Source organism: Dromiciops gliroides, chromosome 6 (genome assembly GCF_019393635.1).
Source record: "Dromiciops gliroides isolate mDroGli1 chromosome 6, mDroGli1.pri, whole genome shotgun sequence".
Lineage (NCBI taxonomy): Eukaryota > Metazoa > Chordata > Mammalia > Microbiotheria > Microbiotheriidae > Dromiciops > Dromiciops gliroides.
The window spans coordinates 277,904,489-277,918,434 of record NC_057866.1 but is presented as its reverse complement, the minus strand read 5'-3'; positions in this window follow the sequence as shown (position 1 = coordinate 277,918,434).

Below are 13,946 nucleotides of genomic sequence, written 5' to 3'. Positions count from 1 at the left end.
CCCTTCTTTGCCCCTCACCATGCTGCCTGTTGGGGAGCCCCCCTCCTCCTCATGCTCCTGTACTCTCGCTTCTGCTTTCCAAGGCTAAAGGTGGTTAGGATGGTTTTGTTCATTTGGAGATGCCAAACGAGGTCATCTTGGGTCAGTAGAAGAAACTTCCCAGCATGGCCAAATCCCTGTCCTGCTCTGTAAAGTGAAGGGTGGTCTGTGTGGCCCCTGAGCTCTTTTCTAGCTCTTCTCTAGATTGCCTGTTTTCCAGCCAAGGAGCTCAGCACCTGGGGCTCTTCATTTCATTTGGAAATGTCCCCAACCCTGGTCCGTGGGAAGTGGCCTGGTTTCCCTCAGAAGACCTACAGCATAGACGTGGAGTGTCTGTCCCCATCCTGAGAATGACCGCTGGAAGCCAGGATTCCATTTTCCATCAACAGCTGTGCCTTGGCTTTGACATTTCCCCACTCCCGCCCCCCGCCCCCAATCCCCTCCAAGCTGATCACTTGAAATCTCTTCACTGGGAAGAATGACTCAGGTTTGGCTACTCTCCCCTCCTGGTGCCTCTCCTCTCTGATTGGAGGGCTGGAGGGCGGAGCACTGAGCTCCTCCCCAAACTTCCCTCCATTAGTGGGCTTCCAACCTCCCTGCTAACCCCCTTGCCACAGAACAGGAGCTTGCTCTGGTCTTCTGTTGGCTCCCACCACCCCCACCCCCCTCCTCCCAGCTTCCTTTTGTGTACTATCTTCCCCGATTAGATTGTAAACTTCTTGAGGGCAGGGACTGGATATTTCTTATTTATGTCTCTAACACTTAGGAGGGTACTTATGAGGCACATGGACAAATTTTTATCGAGTTGAATTAAAACTTGGATCAAAGGGCTGGTTATTCTTTATGTCTCTGGCCCTTGCACCGAGGATACACTTGGACGCTCACTGAATGCATTGGGAGTGAAGTCGAGATGGTCTTCCCAACTGGTTAAACTCAACTTTCACCGGACTCCACCATTCTAGCTTTGTTTGGGATGGACTTCAGAAGTTTAGGAGCTGGGAGGGAGAGAACTGGGAGTTCTCACTTTACAGGTGAGGAAAGTCAGTCGCAGTGAAGGAATCTGCCCAAGTTGACTTGATTATAAATAGTGCAGCTGGCATTCCACCCCACACCTACCCTCCCTTGCCACCAACCCTGGTACACACAACAACACTGTGTGGCTTCCTCCTAAATCATTACATAATTGATAGATAACCCAAATGTGTATCGCTTTAAAGGCTCAGGAGCCTTTTTCTCCCAGCAGTCCTGGGAGGGGAGGAAGGACACATCACTGAATCTCCAAGTTGAGAGGGATTTCTGAGGTGACACTGTATCCAAAGAAGAATCCCTTTCTAAGACAACAAATAAGTGTTCAGATAACCTCCTAAGGTGGACAGCTGGCTACCCAAAATAGCCCTCTCTGCTTTGGGACAGTTGTTATTAGGAGTTTTTTCTTTACATCAAGCCTTTGTTATTGTCGGGTTGGTTCAGTTCTATCTGACTCTGTGTCCCCAGTTGGGGTTTTCTTGGCAAAGATACTGCAGTGGCTTGGTTTTCCTTCTCCAGCTCAGTTTACAGATAAGGAAAGCAGGAAATCAGGGTGAAGTGACTTGCCCAGGGTCACACAGGTGGTGAGTGTCTGAGGCTGGATTTGAGCTCGGTTCTTCCTGACTCCAGGCTTGGTATGCCACCTCGCTGCCCAAGTGAAGCCTAGATCTGCTTACTCACAACCCCCTTCCTCTCTCCTCCCCACCTCCCCCATTGCTCTTTGTCCTATTCTCTGGGACAAACAGGACAAGTCTTATCCCTTTCCCATATGATGGTCCTTCTGGTCATTAAAGACAGCTGGTATATCATGGTGCCCCCAAGTCATTTCTCCTTCCCAAATGGAATGGGATACCATCCTCCAAATGTGGCCTGGCAAGAGTAGAGGCAGCCACCCCTTTCCATGGTGGCAGCTATTGGCTAACATGTCTCCCTGCTGTGTTTTATATTGGCTCATGATCCGCCTCTCTGCAAACAAGTGTTTTGCACATGTACTGTTGTCTAGGTGCCCCCGCTTCCACACACCACCTTGGACTTGTGACCTTAATCTTCTGAACTTTCCATTAAATTCATCTTACTCACTTCATCTCATCATTCAAACCCATCAGTATCTTCTTTGGACCCCGCTTCATCCAGTGTTTCCCCTCTCAGCTTTGTCAAATTAGACAAGCCTTTAACCCTAGTGATGGATCAAAATGCAGACAATTCTTCTTCTTCTTCTTCTTCTTCTTCTTCTTCTTCTTCTTCTTCTTCGTTGTCGTCATCATCCACGTCATCGTCAATTTTTTATACACCTTCATATCTACCCAGCTGATTGCAGCATCTAGTTCTTCTTTTCACAGGTCCAGCTTCTCCATAAGAATAGTTCTGGAGATCGGGTCAAATATTTTCTCTATGGCAATAGTTTACCCATGTTTGATCTCAGGACCTCTTTTTGCTCTTATTTATTGAGGACCCCCAAAAGCTTAGCTATCTCTTACTATGTACTAGAATAGAAAATAAGACTGAATTTTAAAAATGTAATTTATTTTAAAATAATAAACTCATTACTACACATTAGCCCAAATGACATTTTAAATGAAAAACAAACAATCCAGTGAGAAGAATGGCATTTTTTACACATTTTTTGCAAGCCTTGAATGTCTGATTTAACACAAGCTGGTTGAAAGCTTCTATCTGTATCTGCATTCAGTCTGTGGTGAATCCGCTATTTTGGTTGAAGTCTGTGAAGACAGTCTGGCTTCCCATGGATGTGTCACTGGACAAGGAAGAGGTATTTTTAACAAAGAATGTCTCATCATTATTCCGAGCCTGGTTTTGACCTCACAGCGCCTCCCCTCCCCCCACCAAGGTCTCAAGGATTCTTGGGTTCTCAAACTGCTGGAGAAATCTCTGGACGATTTATAGCATCCCCTGAGCATCTCCTTGAATATACACGTCAGAAGAGGAAATGAAGACGGCCTTGCGTAATCTGTGCTTGATGAAAGCAGACCCAGTCTCTTATTACCGCTTCGCTCCCCACATGTTCCCAAGTCAGCTCTTTTGTAATTCGTTCTAGGCTTCTGCCAACAGTGAAAATGTCTCCATTTTAGAGATGAGGAAACTGAGGTTGAGAGGGCTAACTCGTCCCCGGGCGGTAGATGGCAGCCCTGCAGGAGGTAGTGATGGACATGCCAGCCTGCAGTTTTCCCGTCTTGCTTGAATGTCAGGCTGGGTACTGTTTCGTCCCAGTTTAGTGCATCTGTCTCACGAGAAGACCATCTGTTGGCAGAGCACCATCTACATGTGACTCGGTGCACTGGGGCATCTTAACGCCTTCCTCCTCACAGCCCTCTGCATCCAGTTGGTCTCCATATGGGAAACTCCTCCCAAAGGAAATGAGGAGAACTCCAGGGTCCTCTTGTTGGGGGCTCACATGGTCCCCAGAAGTAACCACCGGCTGGAAAGGAGGCAGGTGTTTGGAGTCACTGGGTCCCAGGTTATCCTCCTGAAGGCACCATCTCATTGAGACGTTGGGTCTTCAATGGGAAGAGCTGATGTTGGCCTCTACCCTATGCATCCTCTCGGGGCCTCCTTGTGGTGGAGATGCAGCCATAAGGCCCTGAGGCTCTGCCAGTGCTGGGACCACTGCAAAGATATCATGGGTGGGCCCCAAAAGGGCCTCTGGGTCTCCTGTCCAAAGGACCAGACTGGCTAAGTGTCGAGGTCATGACAAAACATTTAGCGCTCGGTGGATGTTATTTTGTCTACACCTTCTATTGAGCATATTGTAGTCTACACTTAATGGCCAGCTGCTCACCCAGCAAGTGGATATTAAGCACCTACTGTGTGCCAGCCATTACACAAAACAGTTCTGTCTTGGAGAGTAGCCTCGTCTGAGGGATGTGAGTAGCTTATCATTGTAGTGTCCCTTTTCTCTCAGTCAGTCATTCCCATCATGTCCTACCCTTTGTGACCCCATTTGAGGTTTTCTTGGCAAACACCCTGGAGTGGTTTGATATTTCCTTCTCCAGCTCATTTTGGAAATGAGGAAACTGAGGCAAACAGGGTAGAGTGACTTGTCCAGGGTCACAGAGCTAGGAAGTGTCTATGGCCACATTTCAATTTGGGTCTTCCTGACTCCATGGCGGACGCTCTATCCACTGCACCACCTGGTTGCCCACTTTAGCATTCCTAGTTTCTGGGGATGGTCTTTACTGAACTAGGTTGTCACCTCCTTCTACCTCTGAGCCTCCTCCACCTCTCCCTCCTCCACTTTCTGGGCCAGTTCTTTTCACTTATTCTAGAAGTTTCCCTTCTCCAGGAACCCTCCCCAGGTTGAGGGAAAGTAGAGCTGGCTATGGAGTCTTTGCCCCTGCCCCAGGGCAAGTCTGATGGGAGCCTACAGTGCCCCAGGGCATCTGAGGCCCCTTCTTTTCCTTGTTTGTCTCAAGTCCCAAGGCCAGTCACCTAGCCTCTAAGTGCCTCAGTTTCCTCATCTGTCCAAAGGAAGACAATCCCACTTGACTACTTCACTGTGCTCTTGTCAAGTGCTTTGTAGTGCCCAGGAAATGGGTCATGCTTTGTGACTCTGCCACAGTAGCAATCTGTGGCTGGCTTTTAAGCTGTAAACTGTTCACAGCTGTGCCCATTCTCGGGCTTCTCCAAGGGGTGGGGGTGGGGGTGGGGGGCTGGTTGGGCCAGGCAGGGGCGTTTCCATGGGTCTGCTCTGCTCTGCCTTGCCTAGAATGGAGGTTGCGTCTCCTTGCAGGCCAGCCCTGTTTGGGGGCACTGCCCAGAGCCCATCCTGGGCCTGCATGTGTTTACCCACCTGAGCTTCCTCTCCTTGCCCAGGATATTCCCTTCAATAGCCATGAACATGGTGGAGGGGTAGCTGTGGCCAGATGTGTGTTCTCATGGTGGGTCCATGTTTTAAGACTGAATGCTGCTGCCTTCAGGGCCAGACCTCCTTGGAAGCCTGTCCGCTCCTCTAGAGTCTCCTACTTACTAACTTTAACCCCTCGCTGGTGGGGGGCTGGTGGGGGGCATGGGTGTGGGCTCTGCTCCGAGGCTTCAGTGGTACCTGCCTCATTGGTAACACATCCACTACAAACTGAGGCTGATTTGAAAGTGTCCTCAAGAGGCACATGTGTGAATCCTAAGCTTCAACAAACAAAGGTTTCAAAGTCTGGCCACTCCCTAAAGCCAAGATTGAGTCTGATGCGACTAACACATGGGCTTGGGCTTTTTTATGACCAACGAAGAATGAAGGAAACACAAACTTTCTGCCCGAGATTCCCCTTAAAAGCATCCATTTCCAAGAGCGGGCGACCGACTTCCAAAGCAAAACCCACGGCTTTTGTGCGGGTTCTTTGAGCAGTGCTTAAGTTCGGAGAATGCCAACTCCTCTTCCCAGTCAGAATTGGCAGTTTCCTAGAAGCCATGGAAGCCATCTTTGCCCAAGGATCCCAAGAGCAGGTAGGTGTCGATGGTGCTGGGCTCTTCTCTGCCACCCTGCTGAGCCCAGGGCGGGCTGCAGAAATCAGGTGCGTCTGGTAACCATCCAATGTGACTGGGACTACAGCGTATCTAGGGAAGGCCGTGTGTCCAAATCTGGGAAGCAAGATTGTGTCAGGGAGCCCAACCTTCTTGCCTGACAGTGGCTGCTTTTTTCTCCCTCCTTTGTCTTTTTAGGGCCAGAGGGGCTCTTTAAGATTACTGAGCGGGCAGCTAGGTGGCGCAGTGGATAGAGCACCAGCCCTGGAGTCAGGAGTACCTGAGTTCAAATCCAGCCTCAGACACTTGACACTTACTAGCTGTGTGACCCTGGACAAGTCACTTAACCCCAATTGCCTCACTAAAAAAAAAAAAAGAGAGAGAGAATTATTTTGGAAAAAAAAAGATTACTGAGCCCCATGGGGGCAGCTAGGTAGCACAGTGGATAAAGCAACAGCCTTGGATTCAGGAAGATCTGAGTTCAAATCTGGCCTCAGACACTTGACACTTACTAGCTGTGTGACCCTGGGCAAGTCACTTAACCCTTATTGCCCCACAAAAAAAAAAAATTACTGAGCCCAGTGCCTGACAGTTCTGCACAGGGAGATGCAAATCAACTCCAATATGTTGGGATGCGTCCCAGTTAAGTTCCAGTTATATGCAGATCCCTGTGACGAGACAGATACAGAGAGCAAGTGCAGGGTCCAACACCTACCACCCTTAAGGAGTTCTGGGCAGGAACATGGTGACTGTTGACTGACTTTGTGCCAGCCCTGTCCTTCGTCCTGGGGGGTTATAAAGACCTCTGTGCCTATAAAGAATTCTAAGCATATGCCCACAAAGAAGACCAGTGGCTTGAATTAGCTTGGGGGGAGGGGATGTTGATTAGTCTTTTGCTTTAAACAAAATAAAATCCCTAGAAACCTTAAAAGTTTGGAGTATTAACTGAAGCCTTCATTTGAAGAAATGAAAATGTAAGGGCTTCAGTCTGCTCTCATTTGTACTTTTGCTCACTGAGCTGCTGGAAGGGACATCATGGACACAATGTTGGAAGACCTGACTTTAAATCCTCCCTCAGACACTTATTAACTGTGGAGTCCTGGGGAAGTCACTTATGTGCCTCAGTTTCTTCATCTATAAAAGCAGGATGCTAATAGTCCCCCCTCACATGTTCTTAGGACAAGTGAGTCAATGAAACTCAGGCTTTGCAAACCTTGACATGTTAGGCAAGTGGCAACTGTTAGTATTATGGATGGGAAAGCAGAAGACTTGCTGAGGACCACACAGCAAGTAGGTATCAGAGGTAGACTTCAAACCCAGGTCTTTTTGCCTCCCCTTTGAGTGAGTGAAGGTGCAGTGCTGCGTGTCAGAGGGAGCTGTCAAAATGATTGTGCTGCCTTCACTGTGCCTTTGGTGTTGCCCTGGGAATCCCATAAACCCTCCCTTGAACCTGAGCCTCCTGGCAGAAAAGGGAGGCACTGTGTGTATATACACACATGTTGTACATGTGTGTATATGTGTGTGGGGGGGAGATGTCACCCATAGAGCTCAGTGCACTGGCTCATGACCTACTTGGAAAGTCACCATGGAGAGAGAAGGAAGGAGTGAGGATCTGGGCTTTGAGTCATAAAATATTCCCAGTATGTGGCACCGAAAGTGTGAATGTATAAACGGCAATCTGAGGGACCTAAGTTTCCAGTAGGGGAGGATTCTCTGGCAGCAAAGATTGGGAGATGGTACAAGCTGACCTTTGAGCATGTATGTCGGTGTCTCTGTGTGTGTAACTTTAAGAAATTATTACTACAGAGGCAGCTAGTTGGCATGGTGGATAAAGCACCGGCCCTGGATTCAGGAGGACCTGAGTTCAAATCCTTCTCAGACATTTGACACTTAGTAACTGTGTGACCCTGGGCAAGTCACTTAACCCTCATTGCCCCACAAAAAAAATGAATAAATGAGTAAATAAACTATTGCTATGAGTATTATCCCCATTTCACAGAGAAGGAAACTGAGGCTCAGCTGTTAAATGATTACTTTTCCACTGTCACAGCTGGTACTGTCCAAGGTAGAACTTGAACCCAGATTTTTCCTGACTAGGGCTAGAGCCCTCCCCCTCCCCCATACTGTGCCTTTAGAGTCACAAAGAGCATGAGCACAAGAACCCTTCTGTGAGGGTTTGTTTTTAACCGACTCCATTCATCCAGGCATGACTTGGCATCGTGGAAATGCCACCATCCTTGGAAATAATATCCTGCCCTTTGGGGTCACCCCATCTGGCTACGGGATATTTCACGATTCTCTTCTAGGGTCACTCTATCTGGGTTTAGGCTTCCTTGAGCTGATAGAAGGTTGAACCGCCTCTTCTTCCTCTTTTTTGGACTTTTCAGGGATGTTTCCAATCCTGGGCTCTGGACTTCCCATTCCCCCAGAAAAAGGAAGTGGGACCTGCTTCACTTTCCACCATTGTTTGCTTAGAAACCACGAGGTCGGGCCCACATTTGCCAATGGGTCTGTTCTAGCACTCCTCACTTCCATGGTTTCCTTTAGAGCTCAGCTTGGGTGCTGCCTTTACCAGAAGCTCTTCCTGATGCCTTCTCCAGCTGCACCAGCTTGCCCCCTCTCTCTCCTCCCTGTCCCTCTTCCCTCCCCCTCCTCCTTTCCTTCTTCCTCCTTCCCCTTCAATTTCTCTCCTTCTTGTTTCTGAGCCTGCTTACATTCCCTCAGGAATGTAAGCTTGATGGCTGGATGAATGGATGTTAATGGGCATCTTTAGTCTTGATTTTCTGTGTATGGGTGTTCAAGCTGAACTCTTGAGTTTGGCCGCTCTACACAATATCACTAGCAGATGGAGGCGATTTATCCCAATAACTCACAATCAGATTCCATGAAGGACCTCCTCCCTGGCAATGGTAAGTATAACATTCAGTACCGTCCAGCTTGGTCTGATACTGAAAACCAGTCATTGTTCCATTGTTTTTCAGTTCGCTTCTTCATGGCCCAATTTGGGGTTTTCTTGGCAAAGATACTGGAGTGCCTTGCCATTTCCTTCTCCAGCTCATTTTACAGTTTAGGAAACTGAGGCAAACAGGGCAAAGTGACTTGCTCAGAGTTATACATCTTAGTGTCTGAGACCAGATTTGAACTCAGGAAGATGACTTTTCCTAACTTCAGGCCCTACATGCTATCCACAGCACCACCTAGCTGCTCAATCAGTCATTGGACAAAGTTTCAACTTCTGAGGACATTTTTAAGATTGTAACAAATGCTAGACAGATGCCTTTTTGGAAGTGAACCTTTCAGATTGTTTTTTTCCACCAAAATTAATGGTTTTTTAAAAATAGTTCACAGGAAAAATTGGGACACTTAATGTGCTATTGGTAGAGTTGTCAATTGGTCCAACCATTCTGGAGAACAATTTGGAACTATGCCCAAAGGGCTATAAAACTGTGCACACCCTTTGATCCAGCAATACCTCTATGAGGGCTCGTTGCCCTGAAAAAAAAAAGACTTATATGAACTGATGCAGAGTAAAGTAAGCAGAATCAGGAGAATATTGCAATTGTGTTCCTATAGTTCCTGAATTTGTCTTGTCAGGTAGATGACTAAGTATTTTATGTTGACTGAGGTTATTTTATTGTTCAAGTTTTTTGTTTGTTTTGTTTTGTTTTGTTTTGTGGGGCAATGAGAGTTAAGTGACTTGACAGTTAGTAACTGTCAAGTGTCTGAGGTCGGATTTGAACTCAGGTACCCCTGAATCCAGGGCTGGTGCTTTATCCACTGTGCTACCTAGCTGCCCCCCAGGAGAATATTGTACACAGTGACAGCAATATTGTATGATGAACAACTGTGAATATCTTAGGTATTCTCACCAATACAGCAATCCAAGACAATACAAAAGGATTCATGATGAAAAATGCAGTCTCCAGAGAAAAGTGAATACAGACCAAAGCATACTATTTTCTCCTCTCTTCTTTCTTTCTGTTCTTTTTCTTCCACAAAATGACAGATATGGAAATACATTTTACATGATTGAATATGTATAACCTATACAGATTGCATACTGTCTGAGGGAGGGGTAAGGAGAAGGAGGGAGGAAGAACATGTGGAAGTCTTTTTAAAAAGTTAAAAAATTATTTTACATGTAATTGGAAAAAATAAAATATACATTTTTTTCAATCTAAAGGGATGTGGGATCAAAAATAAAATAAAACTAGTTCATAGAGAGTAAGTACAGTGGAACCTTGTATTTTCCATACCTTTTAGGCAGTTGCATGACTGTAAAGCTGTGGTATGCTATGGAATATAATTTGTGAAAGCCTTCCCATTTCCTTCCCACACCTTCATCAGCACTCCTTTGAATTACCTAGGTAGGTCATTCTCACAAAAATTTTGTAAGGATGGGAAGTTGGGGAATGTGAGTTGTTAGTTCCTGAGGGTCTCAACTTTTGGGGGATGTTAATATGTCTTTGACATAATTTCTGTTTAGTTTCTTTCCCCTTTTAGCTTGAGATTGGACCAAGCAAACAAGTAATCATTTAATATTAACCACCCCCTCCACACACCTCTACCCCTACCATAAATATTCCTTGGGCCCAAATCTCCATTCTGGAATCTTGGTCTACTACCACGGCTTTTCTTTTCTTCTTCATCTGCTAGTATCATTTGAATCCTTTATGAAATCATCCACGATCACTGAAGAGATTTCTTAAAAAATAAAAATATTCACCCGTACCATTTTTCTATCCACCTGTCTTCCTTCCATCTGGGAGTAGCTACCTTGGTTGCATCTCATGCTAAGTTTTCTAGAATATTTTGTCCTTATTCTCCTGGATCCACCGTGTCTCAACACTACTCATAGTATCACAGATTTAGAACTGGAACAGAACTTCAAGGTTGTCTCCATTATTTTACAGATGATAAAACTGAGGCTGAGCAATGACATGTCCAAGGTCATTCAGATAGTAAGCAACAGAGTCACATACTTGTGGCTCCAAACCTAGCACATTCTGCCAACCCAATTTTACCTCCCATTCTCCTCCTCCTCCATAAGGTTTTTTTTTTTTCAGGGCAATGAGGGTTAAGTGACTTGCCCAGGGTCACACAGTTAGTAAGTGTCAAGTGTTTGAGGTCAGATTTGAACTCAGGTCCTCCTGAATCCAGGGCTGGTGCTTTATCCACTGCACCACCTAGCTGCCCCCTCCATAAGGTTTTATAAATGAGTTTATATTCTAAACTGACTGCTCCATCTCTGCTTACTAAGGAGATGAAATGTTTGCTGGATAAGACTCTTTTGTCCTCTTCACTGGGGCATTTGCTTTATTTTATTAGTTCAGCTTCCACAGAGAATGGTGTTAGTATGTATTCCTGTCTGTTTGTCCATCTTCCATCTTCCATTTTCCAGTATCAATAAATTAGGTTGGCACTTTTAGAATAGCATGTTTTTATGTTCATTCTCCTGATTTTGATTTTTGCTCAGTAATAGGGCACTTCCTGTCTGTTCAGATATAATCCATTTCATTTGTTACATTTCAAGTATTCCATTTACTGAAAAGTTTCTTTTGAAGAAACCAGTAGTGATGTTGTAATTGTGAGACCTTAATAGCTGTGTGACCTTGGGCTAGTCACTTAACCCCCATTGCCCTGCTCCCCCCAAAAAACTTTCTTTCTTTCTTTCTTTATTTGGCAGGACAGCTAGGTAGCACAGTGGATAGAGCACTGACCCTGGAGTCAGGAGGACCTGAGTTTAAATCCTGCCTCAGACACTTGACACTTACTAGCTGTGTGACCCTGGGCAAGTCACTTAACCCCAGTTGCCTTACCAAAAACAAAAAAAGAGAGAAAAAAATAGTACTATGGAACCAGTAGCAGTCAGCATTAGAGGGTCTGTAGTCGTGAGACTTCAATGTGGTCCATGATAAGCCTTTGGTTTTTCTTTCAAACTGCTTTTTGGCCATCTCCTTCCAATGGGAACATTAAAGTAGATACCAGTTTAATTGATTGAGTTCTCTGAATTTTTCTAACTTTCTCACATTCTATAGCTGAGGCTGACACAAGACACTAGTTATTTTCATGGTGTTGCTTTTGTAGACGCTTTTCTTGAACCTTGCGATATGGAATGATCACAGCACCCATGGAAAGGTATTTCTGGTTGCCTTTAGATGGATGATAAAGAGCCATTGTCAGCTCCTTTGACATTCCAAAGAGAGCCTCCAGGTCACCTCTCAATTTTGTCTTTTGATGTCCCATCAAGTAAGCACCTCAAGACTGATCTGACTTGTATCAACACACTGGCCTCCGATGGATTATCTTTGCAAACATCTTTCCCCAGTGGAAAGTCTTTACTTGTGGGCGGTTTGGAAGGGAGAATAGAGAGCAAGGAAGAAGTAGGTCTAACAGGATGATGTAGTGAACAGCCCAAAAAACTGGGTTCAAAACCCAGCTCCGGCATTTCATTCCCCAGGTGACCTCGTGTATGCCATTTTCCTTTTATGGAGGGACTTGGTTTCCTTATCTGAAAAATGAAAGAGGTTGGACTGGGTGATTTATAATTTTCCTTCTGATGTTACAGCCCAGAGAACGTGTTGGATTCAAAGTTGGAAGCCTTGGCAGTTTGGTATCTCAGCTCCACCCCTTTGAGATCTTGGGCAAATTACTTCGTCACTCTACCTCAGTTTCCTCTTCTTAAAGTAAGCATTCGGACGAGATCCTGAAGCTCCCACCCAGCCATAATACTTCCCAGGTTTCCCAAGCCAAGGGAGAAAGGTTTCTTTAGGCTAGTAATGTGGGTGGGGTCCCCCCTCCAATAGTCTAATTTGATAATGGCTTATTTGCCTTTCAGTTGACTGCTGTAGACATTTGCATCCATGAATGATGATTGGTCGGGTCAGTGGGATGTGTTCAGGAGGTATGAAGCAACCTCCCTTCAGAAAATGATGAAACCTTGTTTTTGCAGCTCTGGTACAAGGACCTTCCCTGCAATGAGGTTTTATTGAATCCCCGCCTATGAAAATCTCTTAAACAAACGGCCTGGTTGTTGACATAAGATAAATGAAACAAGGAAGATAAACAGTGTGCATCGGGAGGGGGAGGGGGAGGGCCAGAGAGTTTGCACAAGCTTTTGAGGGTCACCTACTTTTCAAAATTGTGCTCATGCCTTGGTACAACTTGTGGTACAACTTTAAATACGAAGCGTAGACTTGAAGACAGGAACCTTAGGGTGTTGGATAGTGGGCTGGCCACAGAGCGAGGAAGATCTGAGCTTAGCTCCTACCTCTGAGAACAGCCGCTACTCCACCAAGTGCTCCAAGCAGCTTTCTCCAAGGCTACATTATGGGGCAGTAGGCATTGTGTTGGGTGCTGGGGATATGGGTAAAAGAAAATGCCCTCAAGGAGTTTGCTTTCTTCTGGGAGCTATAACATGTAAGTAGGTCAGTATATGCATAGGTGAGATCCATACATGTTCTACATCTATGTAATGGAGTGTGTGTGAGGGGGGTGGGGCTTCTGAGGACTCTAAATGCTAGGGAAGGTTGTGTGGGCAGGGTGAGAGAACAAGATTTTCTAATCTCTCTCCTGATAAGGAAAGTCTATATTCCTTCAGTTCTTCAGTTTACAGTGCACCCCTTGGGTCCAGTGCAAAGACTTCAGACGTCTGGGACCCACCCCTGGATGTCAGTGAGGAAAGCCCTTAACCACCTGACACAAAGCTCAGGCACATCCGGGGAGAGGCATGGGACCTGTAGCCTTTGGTGCTGTTGGCATGACACCATCGAGCTTTGTTATCTGTTTTGAGATGGCAGATGATAAGGGAGGTGGGGAAATGTTGAGATCCACTGAGAGGTGAGCTAACCCTGAGCAAGAAATGAGAGTTTACACCTAGGAAAGAACATGACATGGGGCCTCAGTGTAGAGACAACAGTGTCTCTAAATAGCACAGTGGCCATCCCTACAGCCCATGACGTGTGACCCTTTAGAACTGGAAGGGATGGCCACTTGGCCAACCACAGCATATAACAGAGAAGGAGACCGAGGCCCCAGATGGGAAACAGTTTGCCCAGAGTCATACAGCCAGCCTACCAAGCCATTCTTGATGACAACCTATAATTACTCCATAGCTCTCTGGACCAGGCACCATGAATACAGAGATAGAAAACAAACAGTCCCTTCCCTTAAGGAATCTACATTCTATCTTGGGAAATATATGCTGAGTTTGTCTACAAAGGGAATACAAGTTAATTTGCAAGGGGAGGAGGATGTGGTGGGAAGTGGAGTTGGGATAGGCTTTGTGAGGAAGGTAGGATAGGAGGTCCGCTTTGAAGAAATGAGGGAGCCTTAAGAGGTGGAGGTCAGTAACAAAGAGCAGACATGGGAGATCATCGGTGCAAAGGCATAGGGAGAGCTAGCATGGT